The sequence below is a fragment of the Protopterus annectens genome, chromosome 8.part0 (genome assembly GCF_019279795.1).
Source record: "Protopterus annectens isolate FY-2018-M chromosome 8.part0, PAN1.0, whole genome shotgun sequence".
Lineage (NCBI taxonomy): Eukaryota > Metazoa > Chordata > Ceratodontiformes > Protopteridae > Protopterus > Protopterus annectens.
Window position 1 is genome coordinate 695,928,489 of NC_056741.1, and position 17,274 is coordinate 695,945,762.

Below are 17,274 nucleotides of genomic sequence, written 5' to 3' on the forward strand. Positions count from 1 at the left end.
CAACTTATTTCTGTTGCTTTACAATCATGAGTAGAGTGACGTTTGAGTTAAATGAAAAATATATTTCTGGGACCAATACATATACTGTTGTGGAAAGTTCAAAAGTATTTTGTGATGGGAAAAGTCATTGAACAAAAAACAGTTTGAACAGCTTCAGTTTGAGAGTAGTATTTTTGCTAGATCACTGAGTACTGGAGATAGGGGAATTTTCTCCCTTTCCCCAGTATTGTGTATTCTCAAAATTGGTATATCTATGTAGCAATGTGTATGGGGATGCAGAAAAGCTTGATTCCCGTGTAAAAACACTTGTTTTAAAAAAAAATTCTGGGAAGCTATTTTTTTGTATAGCTTTGTTCAAAGTACTTAAATAATGTTGCTTTTCAATGATTTTACATGTACCCACATATATGTAAGGATACATATCTCTGTCTATCTATCTATCTATCTATCTATCTATCTATCTATCTATCTATCTATCTATCTATCTAACTGTGTGTGTGTGTGTTTGTGTGTGTGTGTGTGTGTGTGTGTGTGTGTGTGTGTGTCTTGTGCATACATAAGTAATAGTAACTCTGTTTTAATGGAAATGTATGCCATTGCCCACTTAAGAATAAGCTTGTACCCGAATGCACTATGAATATTGAGGTATTGGCAGAGCTGGATCATGGTCAGTGAGGGTAATGTATAGCCCTGCCCCCCACAGCCACACCAATATCCCATTACTTGATTGTCTGTCTCTCCACAATTACAAGAAAAAAAAACTGATCAAATCTGTCACTGTGCATGCCATTTTCTTTTCTTTTTTTTTTTTTACTTTTATAATAATCAAAGATTCATAATTTACATAAAACTACTGGCAGACTAAACAAAACAGCCTCACACTGAAATCAGACTTAGCACGGACATCTAGATAAATTTACTCTTTTTTTACTGGTTGTATATTAGATGCTCATAGTTACTGAACTTCAAATACGATATGATCGATACCATATCGTCGAAGTCCAGTAACATCAAACACCTAATAAAAACATCACGAAAAGTAAAAAAATAGACCTACTTGCTTTAAGCAGGGGGGAAAGCCCCCCCTGAAACCCCCACGTGGGGGGCTGTGCCCCCCCACACCCCCTACTACTTAAATATTCCAAATCCGAGACCACACTACATTTAAGTTAACGAAAATCTCCCTTTACGGAGATTTCCGTTTACCTCTTTGATATTCTGCATTTTCGCTGTTTATGTGTCGACAATGTCAGATTCAACATGTGAACGTTTGCGATTCTGATATAGACCCGTTGTATAATACTGTAGTTCATTGTATTTATTCTTTCACTTACCCATGCTAGTTGGCCAAAAGTTCTTTTCCACGGAGGGCACAAATACTAATAGTTGATCTCCTTGGTTAAAAGCTCTACGTGTGGCATTCTTATTATATATTTGCTGCATTTTCTGTGTTTTCCACAGCTGTCCTTTTACTATGGAGATTGTGAGCCTGGGGAACTTAACAAGAAGTGTCAGGAATGATGCAATCTGAAATGACTCAGCAGTAATGTGTATTATCAATTTAAGAGCTATCTCACAAAGTAAGAATGGAATTTTGTATTTGAACACATCAGCTCACCAGCACTTTGATTTGCTCTGTAAGATATTTAGAACAGTGATTTCTTAGAGATAGGTAGAAATAGTAAGGTTAGTCTAGCTGTTTTCTATATTTATGTGAGACTATCCTACATGATTTTTGAACTCTCTAATGTCATTGTGCTGAGTTAATAAGTATTGTCTTGTGCTTTTATTATTTATTATTAAATATATTTAAACCTTTTAACTGTGGCTGTTTTATGTAGAGATAATTTAAGCTCTTAGAGTCCTTCAGTGTATTTGGTGAAACTGTATAAGCCACTCCAATAGCCTTGCTGTTCGGCACACTTACTATTTGGATAACAGTAACATTACACAGTAGAATTGGTCACCCTTTGGGATGGGCCTTATTAGTAGCTGATAAGTAGTGGTTGGTGGCAGCGCTTTCTACCTTATAGTCTGGAAGAAGGGGGCATAGCTAGTGAACCTGTGCAGCCTTCCCGAGGAGTGTCTGTGTGTTTGTATATAAATCAAATCTCAAAGTGTATGTGTGTCAGCTAGTTGAGCAGGGACATGAAGCACTGTTTGGACAGAGAGGTTGCTGGAGATTTTGGCTTGACCACTTGGCTGAGATCTAAACTCTATATCTGTGCCAGTGGGTAGTCTTATTGGGGATCTGGAGAGAAAGGGAGAAACCAGCCCCAGACTGACTGTGATCTCTGTGTGCTGTTAAGGGAAATTGTACTTTACAGTGTGTGTACTTGTTATCCTCCCAATGTGGATGCCCCTCACTGGTGCTAGTGGTGGGGATTGAGGCTCCTTGATTACTGGGCCAGTGCACGGGCATCACATATTAATTAGTGGGAGTGGTGGGATATCCACATCAAATATTAATTGGTTTATAGTGGTGAATTAGCCACATCACATATTAATTGGCTTGCAGTGGTGTGGGCATTGAATTCCTGTAGCTTGTGTACAGTGATCATTCAAGGTGTTTTTGTACTCTAAATCAGCCACACAGTGAGCATTCAGAGTTCAGATCACAATTGTTTTATTTCTTTTGTTAGCTTAGTTAGTCAGGGAGAGCAGGCAAGCATGTCAGCAGAGGAGTATGGCAAGCTGACAAGGAGCCAGTTGGCTGAGATGTGCCAGGCTAAAAGACTGGTGCATGGAAACCGGACTAAAGCAGACATGATTGAAGCTTTGGCCACAGCTGCATCAGAAAATAGCAACCAGGAGGACGATTAGACTTGGTGTAGAGATGTACAACACTCAGAGAATAGATAGCTCAACCTTTCTACAAAGGACTTAAGAATCTATCTGGAGCTAAAGAGACTTGAGTTGGAGGCCAAGCATTTGGAGATAGAAGCAGCAGAGAGACTGAGGTGTCTAGAGAGTGTGGATAATGAGAAACTGCTATGCCTGGAAGCTGAGGAGAAGGAGAGGCAGAGGCAACATGAAAAAGAGATGCTGACTCTTTGCCAGAGTCATGGAGGTAATGGGGAAGGGAGTAATCAAACCCCAGAAGCAACAAAGATCAGTAAATTTCTTCCACAGTTTACAGAGAGGGATAACTTTGATAGTTTCATTCATATGTTTGAGAGGGTATGTAAACAGTATGATGTTGACCAAAGGATCTGGGTATGGTTCCTGACCCCCTTACGCCATGGTAAAGCTGTTACTGTTTTGTCCAAACTGTCCCACAATGATTTTTTAAATTATAATGTTGTAAAGAATTGTTTGAAGATTTTTTTAAGCTAACACCTGAAGCTTATATGAAAACGTTTCATGGGCATAGACGCAAGGCAGATGAAAGTGTGTGTGAATATGTTGCTGAGCTAAGCAATTATTTTCATAGGGGGTGAATGGATGTCAGGTCACCACTTTTGAAGGGATGTCATACCTTTTAGTGTGGGAACAAACCCTTAGCACTTTGCCTGAGGACATGAGGATCTGGTTAGCTGATAGACAATACTCTATTTTAGATAAAGTTGGGGAAGAAGGGAGACCTATACCTAGCAAGCAGTGCATCACTGCACAGGAAAGGGGCACCCAGTGCTGCTCATGGGTCTAAGGTAACCAAGGGTGGGCAGCCCAGACTGCCCCAACAGAATCTGCCAATAGCAGGGGAAGCCACTAGTCTAATTACACATCCAGGACCTAGGGCTAAATGTTTTGAATGCAACCAGTGGGGCCATGTGATATATAGATGTCCACAGAGGCAAGAAGGGGTAACAAAAGGTGGGAGAGCCAGTATGTGGGAATGACAAAATGCCAATAGTAGGTTGTCATAAGACAACAGGGGTACCAAACTACCATCCTGCAGATGCCCTGATAGGGAAGGATTTTGATGAGGTAGTACCATGTGTTTATGCATTTGAAAGCAGTCAGGCTTGGAGACAAGCATGTGGGTCTGGTAGCCTGGGGGAGACACAGACAGACCAAATACTTCCAGCTAGGACTGGTGAGATGGTTACTTCAGGGAGGGAACTACCATGTAGCAGTGAGACTGAAGGTGAACCACAGCTGCTTGTGGGTACTGATGTTCCCTTGGACAGAGTGACTCCAAAGGTAGAGGTGAGTAATAGTACCCAGGCTGACAGTGAGGCACTGTTGTCAGAGGATGTCAGACTTCCTGTGGAAGGGGAGTTGGGAAGGGTTACAAAGAGAGAGTTGAGACAGGCTCAGCTCTCAGACCCTACATTACAAGGCCTGAAGCAGGTAGCTAGTGAGGTACCTGATTCTCAAGGGAGGGGGGAATCTGTATACTGGGACAAAGGGTTACTGTACAGAGACTGGACCCGTGAGGGAGGGCTAGAGGGTGAGAGAATACAACAGTTGGTAGTGCCTAGACCCTACCATCTGGCACTTCTAGCCATAGCCCATGATATTTACTTTTCAGGTCATATGGGCATAAAATGTACAAAGAGACGTATTATGCAGAACTTCTATTGGCCTGGGATTTCCAGAGATGTAACAGGGTACTGCAGGACCTGTGAGCAGTGCTAAAAGGTAGGCAAGGCAGGAGACAAGGTAAAAGCTCCTTTGATGCCCTTGCCTGTGATTGAGGAGCCATTTCAGAAGGCAGCTATGGATATTGTGGGTCCTCTGAGTACCCCAAGTTCCACAGGGAAAAAGTATATCCTAGTGGTAGTAGATTATGCTACAAAACACCCTGAAGCATTGGCTTTGTCCTCCATTGAGGTGGAAAAGGTAGCAAATGCTTTGTTAGAGATTTTCAGCAGGGTAGGTTTCCCAAAAGAAATACTGACGGGGTGCCAATTTCATGTCAGACCTGCTGGCTTGTCTATGGAAATACTGTGGGGTGAAGCATCTAAAGACCACCCCCTACCATCCCCAGACTATTGGTCTTGTTGAGAGGTTAAACACTACACTCAAGTCCATGCTATGGGCATTTGCAGACTAGTTTAAGAGGGATTGGGACCAATATTTGCCCCATCTGTTGTTTGCATACAGAGAGGTTCCCCAGGAATCCACAGATTTTTCACCCTTTGAGTTGCTGTATGGGCATAGGGTGAGAGGGCCTCTAGACTTAATTCGAGATGAGTGGGAGGGTGAGTATGAATCCCACAAGGAGGCTGTTGTGGCATATGTCCTAAACCTCAGGACAAGGCTCAGGGAACTCATGGGCTTGGCCCAGGAGAACCTGGCAGAAGCCCAACAGCAGAAAAAGATCTGGTATGACAGGAATGCTCGAGCTAGAGAGTATGCTATAGGACAGCAGGTAATGGTTCTCATTCCTGTCAGACACTAAAAGCTGCAGGCAGCTTGGGAGGAACCCTACAAGTTGGTAAGGAAGGTCAGTGATTTTAACTACATGGTAGAACTGCTAGGCAGGAGACAGGGGCACAAATTGTACCATGTTAACATAATGAATCTTTACCATGATAAGGAGGCCCTTGTGCTGAGTATTTGCTGTGGACTGCAGGGGGATTCTGAGGGAGATCTGGTGACTGATCTCCTCAGTGTGGCTTGGACTGACACTTCAGTGGAAGGGGTAGCAATGGCACAGCAGCTATCTCCTACCCAGGTTTGAGAAATCTGAGGAGTATTACAAGAGTTTGGGGACATGTTCACTGGGAAACCAGGGCGCACCCACCTGGTGCAGCACCAGGTGGATACAGGACCCCAAAGGCCTATTAGGCAGGCCCCTTATAAGGTGTCTGAGAGAGTCAAACAGACTGTGAGGGAGGAGATACATGAAATGTTGGAATTAGGGGTAATTCAAGAGTCCAGCATTCCCTGGGCCTCCCCAGTGGTGCTGGTGTCAATGAAGGATGGCAGCACCACGTTCTGTGTGGACTACAGGAAATTAAATAGTCACACAGTGTCAGATGCTTACCCCATGCTTAGGGCAGATGAAGCCCTAGAGCAGCTGGGTGGGACTAAGTATCTTACCACCACTGATCTTACCAAAGGTTACTGGCAGGTGCCATTGACTCCCAGTGCTAGAGAGAGGTCAGCCTTTGTGACTCCTTTGGCTTGTATGAGTTCAGAAAGATGCCTTTTGGGATGAAAAATGCCCCAGCAACTTTACAAAGGCTGGTAGATCATATCCTAGCAGGAGCAGGAGGGTTTGCCCTTGCTTACCTAGATGATATTGCCATCTACAGCCATTCCTGGCAAGAGCACTTTCAGCATGTCAGGGAGGTGCTGGACAGACTACAGAGGGCAGAGTTAACCATTAAGCCCAGCAAATGCCAGGTGGGTATGGCAGAGGTCTCCTACCTGGAACATGGAGTGGGGGTGGTGAGATCAGGCCAGAACCTGCCAAAGTGGAAGCCATTCAGACATGGCCTGCACCTGTTACCAAAAAGCAGGTGAGAGCATTTTATGGACAGCAGGGTACTACAGAAAGTTCGTCCCCAGTGGTTTATCTCAGTCATAGGCTCCAATCCAGGGAGAAATGCTATGCAGCTGTAGAAAAGGAATGTCTAGCCATAGTGTGGGCACTGCAGAAACTTCGGCCTGATCTGTATGGAAGGAAATTCACTGTAGTTACAAATCACAATCCCCTAACATGGTTACACTGAGCCAGCCAGCAAAATTCCAAGTTGCTAAGGTGGAGCCTAAGTTTGCAAGCATATGATATGTCAGTGCAGCACCACAGTGAGATTAGCAATGCCAATGCAGATGGTATACCCAGACAGACCTAACCCTCTCAAACAACATTTCTCAAGGGTCACTTGAAAAACTAGCTTGAGTTCTCCGAGGGGGGGGGGGGATTGTGAAGGCCACCAGCCTAGCTAGATAGAATTTTGTAGATACTTCTATGTCCTTGTAAATATCAATATGATCCACATCATTGTTTGACAAATATAAGAAAACTGTGTTATGTCCTGAGCTTCAAAAATGTAACCGCAGTGCACCTTGCCGGACGAAAGTTGATAAGTAAAGGATTTTATGACTGTGTATGATCTCAAGCTAGGAGACAGGATGTCTGCAGCAAGAAATTATTTCTATTGTCCTAAGACAGAGATAATTACTAGGTTTGCCATGTAAAGCTTCTTTTATTGCTGTGGCTTCCTGGCAGGTACAGATTACAAAGAAATGTTACATTTTAAGTTCTGTGAGTCTGGGAAACTTAAACAGAAGTGTCAAGAATGATGTAATCTGAAAATGACTCAGCAGTAATTTGTGTTATGAATTTAAGGGCTATCTCAGAAAGTAAGAATGACATTTTGTATTTGTATCTGAACTTGAACACATCAGCTCACCAGCACTTTGCTTTGCTCTGTAAGTAAGATATTTAGAACAGTGATTTCTCTTAGAGATAGGTAGAAATAGTAAGATTAGTCTAGCTGTTTTCTGTATTTATGTGAAACTATCCTACAATGTTGTTTTAAAGTATTTCCTGTGATTTCTGAAATCTCTAATGTCATTGTGTTGAGTTAATAAGTATTGTCTTGTGTTTTTATTATTTATTATTAAATATATTTAAACCTTTTAACTGTGGCTGTTTTATGTAGAGATAATTTAAGCTCTTAGAGTACCGGAATGTATTTGGTGATACTGTATAAGTCACTCTAATAGCCTTGCTGTTTGTCACACTTACTATTTGGATAACAGTAACATTACACAGTAGAATTGGTCACCCTTTGGGAAAGGCCTTATTAGTACTGATAAGTAGTAGTTGGTGGCAGTGCTTTCTACCTTATAGTCTGGGCAGAAGGGGCATAGCTAATGAACCTGTGGCAGCCTTCCTCAGGAGTGTCTGTATGTTTATCTATAAATCATATCTCAAAGTGTGTGCATGTCAGCTACTTGGGCAGGGACATGAAGCACTGGTTGGACAGATAGTGGGGGCTAAAGGTTTTGGCTTGACCACTCGGCTGAGATCTAAACCCTATAGATGTGCCAGTGGGGAGTCTTATTGGAGTTCTGGATAGAAAGGGAGAAACCAGCCTCAGACTGGTTGTGATCTCTGTTGTACTTTAGTGTGTGTGTGTGTGTGTGTGTGTGTGTGTGTGTGTGTGTGTGTGTGTGTGTGTGTGTGTGTGTGTGTGTGTGTGTGTGTTTGTGTGCGTGTGTGTGTGTGTGTGTGTTTGTGTGCGTGTGTACTTGTTATCCTCCCAATGTGGACACCCCTCACTGGTGCTAGTGGTGATGATTGAGGCTCCCTCATTACTGGGCCAATGCACAGGCATCACAGGTATAACTGGATATTGTCTGTTCTGCAAACTAATGTAAGTATCCTGTCACATTTTTAAATGTATTGCCTATTCTTCACAAGTTTTCTTAGCAATGTCAAGCAATCTTTTCAAATGCCTACTCTACAAGAGTTCATATTGGGAAATAAACCCAGTTAAAGCCCCTGGTAAATTTCTTATAACCAAAAAAAAAGCAAGTAAGATAATGACCAGCCTTTACTATCTGTGTCAGTAACATTCCTTAGCATGGATTTCAGTGCTTTGGTGAACATTTCTACTGATCCATCAGTTTGCAGATCAGATACCAGACTGATGTCCACAATTGACATTTAAATGTAAAGGACTTGCATAACTTATCTAGGACCCTTGATGTAAAAGGAGTTCCATACCCACTCTACAGAATAACAGCACCAGTTCTCTGGTAATAGCCTTGGGATTAGCTTTATATAATAGCACTCTTTCTGGAAACTTTGTAAAGTAGTTGCATATTACTAGCATGTACTGTTAAACTATTACCAATGGCCCTGCAATATTCATGGCAATATGTTCAAGTGCCACCTTTGTGATAGGCACTGGGATCAATGGACTCTTAAATCCAAGAAGGAGGTAATGTTTACTGGAATTCTGGACAATATGCACAGACGTTTTCTATCTCTTTTTTATATATGGCCAGTAAAGCCTGGTTAATACTCTTGCCATGGGTTTGTCCATGTTAAGGTGATATCTTAATATGTTACTCCAGGCTAGCTTGATTACTAGGTTCCTATAGGGCTCTGGCACTGACAACTATTGTAGAAATTCTACTTATTCTTAGTCACTTTATATAAGAGGTAATTTTTTTCATCTCAAAGTATGTGTATGAAGTAATGGGGGCATCCTCTTCTATATTCATTTCCTATATCCTTGGTTATATATTCTCTTATTCTTTTCTTACATAAAGGGCCATATTCTCCATTGTACTGTTTTAATATTTTTGTGGTTTAACTGTAGGTCCACTAACTCAGGTTTATTGTATTCCATCACTTGTTCTGCGGTGGAAAATATAGCTTCTCCCCCAAAAGCAAGTACATCATTGCTTTTTCTGTGTATTCCCTTCAATGGGAAGTTCTAGACAAAAATAGTGTCCTACTCTATTGTCTCTGTTATCTGTGCAGTTCTCTTCAGTGCTTTCTCTTCTTTTAGGCTGCTGTCTGTCTCTTCCTCAGTATGAGGGGATACCACCATCTCAGTTTCTATTCCTTCTGTCTGTTACCCTCCAATTGCAAAGGGTATCTCAGAGCAAAATTTATCATCAGTTTTACTTCTTTCTTAGCTTAAAGATACCAGCTGTGGACAGTCTGCCTTCATTTGAAATTTCTGCTTGGTACCTGCAAAAATAGTCAGAGCTCTTAATTTTCTTGCTTAGCTCACTTTTAGTGTGCATTTATTTCCCGGGGGTCCTCATTTAGATTTTTGTCTCATTTTCTTTCCTGCTTCTTGCAAATATCTGTGCAGATTTCTTTCTTGCAATGAGTCTTATTTCAAGATTTTCTATTATTTTATCCTCATTTCCTCTAAGGAAGTTGCATACAGTTTTGGATTTCTGCTGCTCTGTCATTGTGAAGTGTTTCTAAAAACAGGTAGGAACCGCTTCACTATCTAACCATACCAAATTTGTACCAAGTTCTATCACCTTTTGTAGTTTCTGTGCTCTCTCCCGTCTCATAGTTTTGGTTCTGGATCACTGTACAACTTTTATTGTCTTGCTTCTCTCCGATATCTTGTACCAAATATGTGTATCAAGCTGTTTCTCTACCTTGTTCTTGTTTAGTGTATCAGCCTACCACACTATGCCTGTATATTCTCTCTTCCCAGATTTTCGATAGTGCTTCAAACTAGGAAAATTGTTTTCTTATATTACAACATGAGTCAAATCAGGAGCTATGGCCACAGGAAGTAAGTTTTCCTATAACTGACTTTCTACACATGTGAAGGGATATTTTTTTTAGTCACCATGAATGCATATCATCCACACTTTTTCATTATACTAATCTTATGCATGTACACCAAGGGACCATTGACAACAGTAATTATGATTTCAATATCTAGGCCTTCAGCCCTCATTCCACTTACAAATATAACACACTTCCCTAGCTCGATTTTATCAAAGTAGCATTGCTGACGATTCTCTTAGCTGTAGCTACTCAATAGAAAAAACTTCATTTAGAGCATGAATTTCCATTTTCACATTTCTTCTAGTAGCATTCTTTTCAGTGTTAGTAACACAAAATTTAGCAATGTGATCTCTCCTCCATACTTGAAACAAATTAGAACATTAATTTTTGTTTCAAAGATGATAGCACATTTCTTACAGAAATGTTATTCTTGTAAGCAGTTAGGTTATAAATATTATGTCATTAACTAGTACGCATTCTGTTAAAGCTATTATTTTATCAGAATTCATGAGACCACGCTGCAATACCCAATATGTTGTATTACTACACAAAATCTTTTAAACTGTGCACTGTTAACATTGCAAGTATTTCCAATTTACTGTTGCTATCAGCTTCTAGCTGAAGCTTTAACATATATATTAGATAGTGTCACTGTGTTATCATTTTATTAAAGTTCAGCTACAAGATTCTATTTCTTAAACTACAAACATAATCCTAGCCCCAGTTAAGCATTCTTTTTTTCAGTTTCTCATAGTTGATATAAGCAGTTACCTCCATGTCCTTATACATTTTCAGTGCCTTTCCTGTCAACTGAGATGACAGGAGTTTTACCCAATCTGCTCAGTCAAAGCTCTCTGTGGTAGGTAGCATAGCACTCAAAAGTCATCAAGCAGAATTCCAGGTCATCTATCTTGGTTAGTTACTTCATAGCAGGCACAGTCTTGGTGGTTGGTAACTACATTGTCCAGCACATCTAGCTACAGCTTCTAATCCATTTCTTCTTTTGATTTTATGAACATTTGCAACTACTCCTCCATGGCTGATGTTACTAGGAACAGTAATAGAGGAAAAAATGTTTGGTAGTAAACATGCAAATCCAGAAAAAGTGCCTTAGGAAACTGAAAATAATAGTTTCTGTGGAAGTGATAGTGCAATATGTATTTGAACTTGGTGGTGGTAGTGTTAAAATGAATCCTTCACAAATTGCCTACATTCTCTAACAGTGCAAAGCCCATAGAAAACTGGCAGTACAGAATTACTAAAACTGTTTTTTTATACACATTCAATGAAAATAGGGCTTTTCTTGGATTTGAGATGTCCATTAAAGAAAATAAATACTGCTCTTAGACTTCCATTTCCAAAAACAGTACCAGTTCACATAAGTTTTCATTGTCCATACATCCCTTCACTGTCACAGGCTTGATGGCTGTTCTGTGGTATGGACAATTCATTTTTCCTCTATAGTCAACATTTTGCAAGAATGTGTGTGTGTGTGTGTGTGTGTGTGTGTGTGTGTGTGTGTGTGTGTGTGTGTGTGTGTGTGTGTGTGTGTGTGTGTGTGTGTGTGAGTGTCTGTGTGTGTGTGTCTGTGTATGTGTATTATGTGTGCATGTTTGTATAAATGAAACATGCTTGTTTTACCGAGGAAGATCACATCATACTGACGCAGGGTAAGGATATATCTTCTTTCCCAACAGTTGTGTAATCTTATATTTCAAGATGTGGAGCAGGTGCAGGAGATGGGGCTTGTTGCTTGCAAAAGCATTGCTTTGTGGAGTTTTCCAGTTGTGGTTTGTTACATTTCAATGTAGTTGAATCCTAGTACACACTGGTGATGACAGTGAGAGACTGCAGTATAGTGGCATGGGGATAATTTTCTCAGAGTATAGGATCTATCTATCTATCTATCTATCTATCTATCTATCTATCTATCTATCTATCTATCTATCTATCGGGTCTATATTAAATTCTCAAAAGCTGACACTGTCAACACAAGAATAGCGAAACTGCAGAACATCGAACAAGTAAACGGAAATCTCCGTAGGGGCAGATTTCCATTTACTTCAATGGAATGTGGTCTCGGAGTTGGTATATTTAAGTAGCGGGGTTGTGGTGGGTGCAAGGGGGCTTGCCTACACAGTTTATTTATTTATTTTTTTTGTGAACATTCGATGTTTTAACAGTTCGATCACTAAAGGCCAACCTTTAGTTATTCGAACTGTGAAATATTCGATGTTCTAATATAGACCCTATCTATCTATCTATCTAGCTAGCTAGCTAGCTATATCGATCTATCTATATCTATCTCTCTATCTATCTATCTATCTATCTATCTATCTATGTATACAGGTATATATATATATATATTCACACACACACTCACTAATGGTGTGATAAAAGCATATATTTGGAAAACTAACATAGTTTTTTTTTGTTTATGCACACCCTCAGTACATCATGAATTTGTTTCTGGTGCATCACAACTATTTATCTGTATCATTAGGACATTGTGCGTTGGTACTACTAAAATCCACCTTAACCTGTCTTATCTATGCTACCTCACACACATTGTACATGCAAAATACAAAAACACAAACACAACCTCAGATTACCCCAGCCCACCTAAAACAACCACACCACCCAAAATCTAGATTTGTAATTAGGGAAAAAAGGCCAATATTCATAGTCAAACTGCATAGTACACAGCATGGTGTTGCTCCAAAATAAAGTACATGCAACTAGGTAGGTATTCCTAGAACCTGAAGCAGTATAGGTCAACCAGACAAAAGATCTGGAAAAGGGATATGCAGATGAGCATAAAATGGCCTGCAAATGAATCACAGTCTAATGAGATCATAATGAGATGCAAATAAGGACCTCCAAAAGGAAGTCATGTTTCACAGCTCACATGAGTAAACAGCTGCATATGAGTATGAAGGCAAAAAGCATACAAAGTCTTTCAGGGTTGCACCTTGACAAAATTCTCAGGGTAGCAGTGACTGTAGAACAGCAGTAGTTAATATTTATAAGAACTGTTAGCATTACCCTGGGAGCATGACATGGTGGCAGGTGGCACAATGCAAATGGTACCAATATGAGCTAACATCAACCCAGCTGACAAACAAGTAGCTTCAAGACCATTTTTGCATGTACCATTGCAGCATACAATATTTAAGTGACCTGTATATCCCACAGACTGGATCTGGAGGAATACATAGCTGTCAAATACCAGTGGATACCAGGGCATGTGAAGCTGTTACAGCAGGCATCATGCTGAATATGTCACATAGAACAGCCTGTAGAATTCTCAGGATGTTTTTCTATAAACTGCTGACATATGAGGATGAGAACTACTGTTTCAAAAACATGGCATAGAGCAGAACCATGTATGACTTCTGAAAATTGCACATACAAGTGGCTATAAAGGCCTGAACTGGTGTCTGTTGGCAGTCATACATTAATGGAAAGGGCTACCATTCCATCAGTTGCTACACATTGTACAAAGCCCAGGGGATAAAAAAGTGTATCTACACAGCATCTTCGTAGTGCCTATCATTCCCACATACTGCATTTCTGTAGTGTTTTCTGCCTAAAATAGTTTCCCAGCCTCCCTCCCTATTGATATCTTGTTCTTTTACTTGGTGGGTTTGCAGTTGCCTGCCCCTACTGTAAATTTGATCTGGGACATTCCACCCAGTCTAGTGTCATTAGCTCATTCTACCTAATACAGAGAGAACATTTGAGAAGGCCAACCCACTTAGTTTCTTAACCTTGAATTATCTTTTGTTTCTCCTTTCTCCCTTTCCACTTTACTAAAAAAAAAAAAAAAAAAACACTTTGCTAGAATCTACCATTGCTAGAATCTCCTTGTGTTCTGACTGAGCGTGCTTCTCAAACAATATGGAAATATAGAGGTGATAAGTATATTTTTTGGCCCTTGTTAACTGTTCAGAGTTGAATAAAACAATAATTGAATTAAGTTCAGAATACCATTTGAATAAATTGCATTTATTTAAACTGTATTAGGTTTAATATTGCTACAACTCAATTGTTCTAGCTTGCACTGTCATAGGTGACTAGATAGAGAGGCACGCTGATGTCCCACTCACTAGGTTGAATAAGGAGAAAGTAACAGTCAGCTACCTGTCAGGTGCCAGGATCCACCACATAATGCACCCACTCAGGTCCCTCAACAACAGGTACAAATATGACTCTGTCATTGTAAATGTGGATGTGAATGACCTGAAATGTATCTCCCTGGACTACATGAAGAGAGACATGGAAAAGCTCTTGGATTATGTAGCCCAGGTGGGTATGACCCTAGCCCTGAACAGCATCCTACCATCACCCAGAATGATACCACAGTACAAGCAGAAAATGATTGATTTCAACAATTGGCTAAGTTTCTGGTGTCATTCCAAGGCAATCCAGTATCTGTCTGCCTGAGATGACATGATTGACAGACCTCGATTCTTTGCCAGGGATAGCCTGCATCTGTCACCCCGGGTCTTCTGGATACTGGCCAAGGCTCTTGCCACCGCTATAGTGCCTTTTTTAGGCTGTGTTCCAAAGACCAAATTACCACTATAGCAGCTACAAACAAATGTAATCTGAGGGTCATGCTGCTCAGTGCTAGAAGTCTAAATCTCAAAATGCACTAGCTCAAAGCACTCCTTAAATTGGAGAACATTGACGTTTGTCCTGTAACAGAGACCTGGTTCAAAGCAGCAGAAAGCATCCCTGCACTACCAGGCTATAACTCATTCCACACCTTTCAGCCCCAGAACTTGGACTGAAGCTCTAAAGGCAGTGGTGTTTCCATATTCATAAAGAATGTGCACACTTCCAGACTGGTAGCCCAACATAATGCATCAGAGATACTTCAGGTGCAGCTAACATTGGGTAAGACAGCAATTCAGGTTGCAGCCTGTTACAGGTTGCCAACCATGTCCCAAGACTCACACTCCACATTCCTAAGCACCCTGGAGAATATTAGGGTCCAACCTAACACTCTCATACTGGGTGACTTCAACTACTCCTCCACTAACTGGGAAAACTACTCATGTACCAATACACTTGCCCAATGTTACCTGGAATTCATTAATTCCAATTCCCTGGACCAGCTCGTTCTTACCTCCACTAGAGGTAGCAACATCCTTGACCTGGTCATTACTAACATGGGTGACCATTCCTCTACATCAATAGTCAACTTCTCCATGGTTAGATTGAACAAAAACTAATCACCTTGGAAATCCACATACCTTCCATCCCCCCACCCCACATAAAGGTAACCACCATGAAAAACTTCTCCAAAGCTAACTTTGGGCTCCTAAAAACAGAGGTGGCTAACTTCACGACACCCATGCAAATGGAGAATAGTTGCATGACTGCTGAATCATACATCAATGCACTGTATGAACACGTACACAAATGCATGGATCTCACCATACCCAATAGAACCAAGACACTCTCCTTCAAAAAAGGAAGCCAATCTGGTGGTCCCTTGCCATAAAGGAACTCTACAACAGAAGGAAGAATCTGATGCGGAAAAAGATAAAGTCCAAGAATGGAAAAACTCCCTTATCAACCTCAACAAAAGTTGAGATCCCTCATCAAATCCTCTAAAGCTAGCTATGAAAACAGAATTGCAGCAGATAGTAAAGACAACCACAAGGCCTTCTATAGTTATGTAAAGAATCTCCATGGCAATACCCAGATTTGCTCTGAGCTACTGCACAATGGTACCTCCTATACCGAGCCAGCAGATATTGCCAATATACTGGCTGACAGATTCAGTGCCAACTTTACCCTCCCTCCCACAAAGGACCAATCACAATACCAGCAGATTGCCAGGCACCCAATATTACTGCTGCACAGGTTAAAACAGCGCTGTCCAAGGCCAAGAATACAGCTTCTATGGGATCTGACAATATCCCTGGCTGTGTTCTACATGAACTACAGGGTGAACTGGCAGCACACCTGTATGCCCTATTCAATCACAGCCTCACCTCAAGCATTGTTCCTACCGAATGGTACCCTGCTACAATCATCCCTCTCCACAAAGGAGAAGCAACTACAGACCCTGGGAACTATCACCCCATTAGTCTGATGAGTCTGATATACAAGCTATGGAATGCATCATCATGGACCTAATAAACAAGGATATAGTGAATCTCCAAACTTTGGATCTCACACAGTTTTGTTTTGTGAAGGGTAGATCATGCCTGCTGAACATGGTCGACTTCTTTGAGTCAGTCACCAGAGCTGTGGATGAAGGCAAGGTGGTTCATAAAGCCTACCTTTATCTGGCCAAGGCCTTTGATACCATTTCCCACTCAGGAATCATACAAAAGCTCACTAAGCTAGGCATCAACCCCTTTATCACTAAGTGGGTTGCAAACTGGCTCAGAGATAGAACCCACAGTGTGAAAGTAGCTGACTCCAAGTCAGACTGCTGACCAGTCACTAGTGGAGTCTCACAGGGTTTGGTGCTGGATCCTCTCCTGTTAGGTATCTACTTCTCTGAAGACCAGGCCAATAGAAAGGGACTCTGGCTGACAAAGTTTGCAGATGATTGCAAGTTGGGAGCTATTATTAACTCTCCAAGTGATGTTGACATCCGGCTTCACTGAGACCAACAACTGGTGTCAGAACCATGGTCCTAAGCTCAATGCCAAAAATGTGTTGTCATCCCCTTTGGGAAAAACTGATGATCTTAGGTCTTAAACACTTGTCCTATATAGACAGACTCAAAAAACTACAACTATTCTCTGTCTCATATCGCCTACTTAGAGGCGATTTCTGCTTGACTTACAAAGCCATGTCTGACCCACCTCTGTTAAAAATGCTACATCTAAAGAAATCCCAATCCTGCCACACCACATGCTCCAGAGACCGCAACTTCATTGCCACAATCAACAGAACATGCTGGAGGGCAGGTTCATAACCCAGAGACTGCCCATGCTATAGAATAGACCTCCTATACATGTCAAACAGAGCACCTCACTGGCCCTCTTCAAGAGAAATCTTGATGAGTAGATGGGAAACAGAAAATTCACCCCGGGGATCACTCCAGTGGCTCTACTCAACAGAGG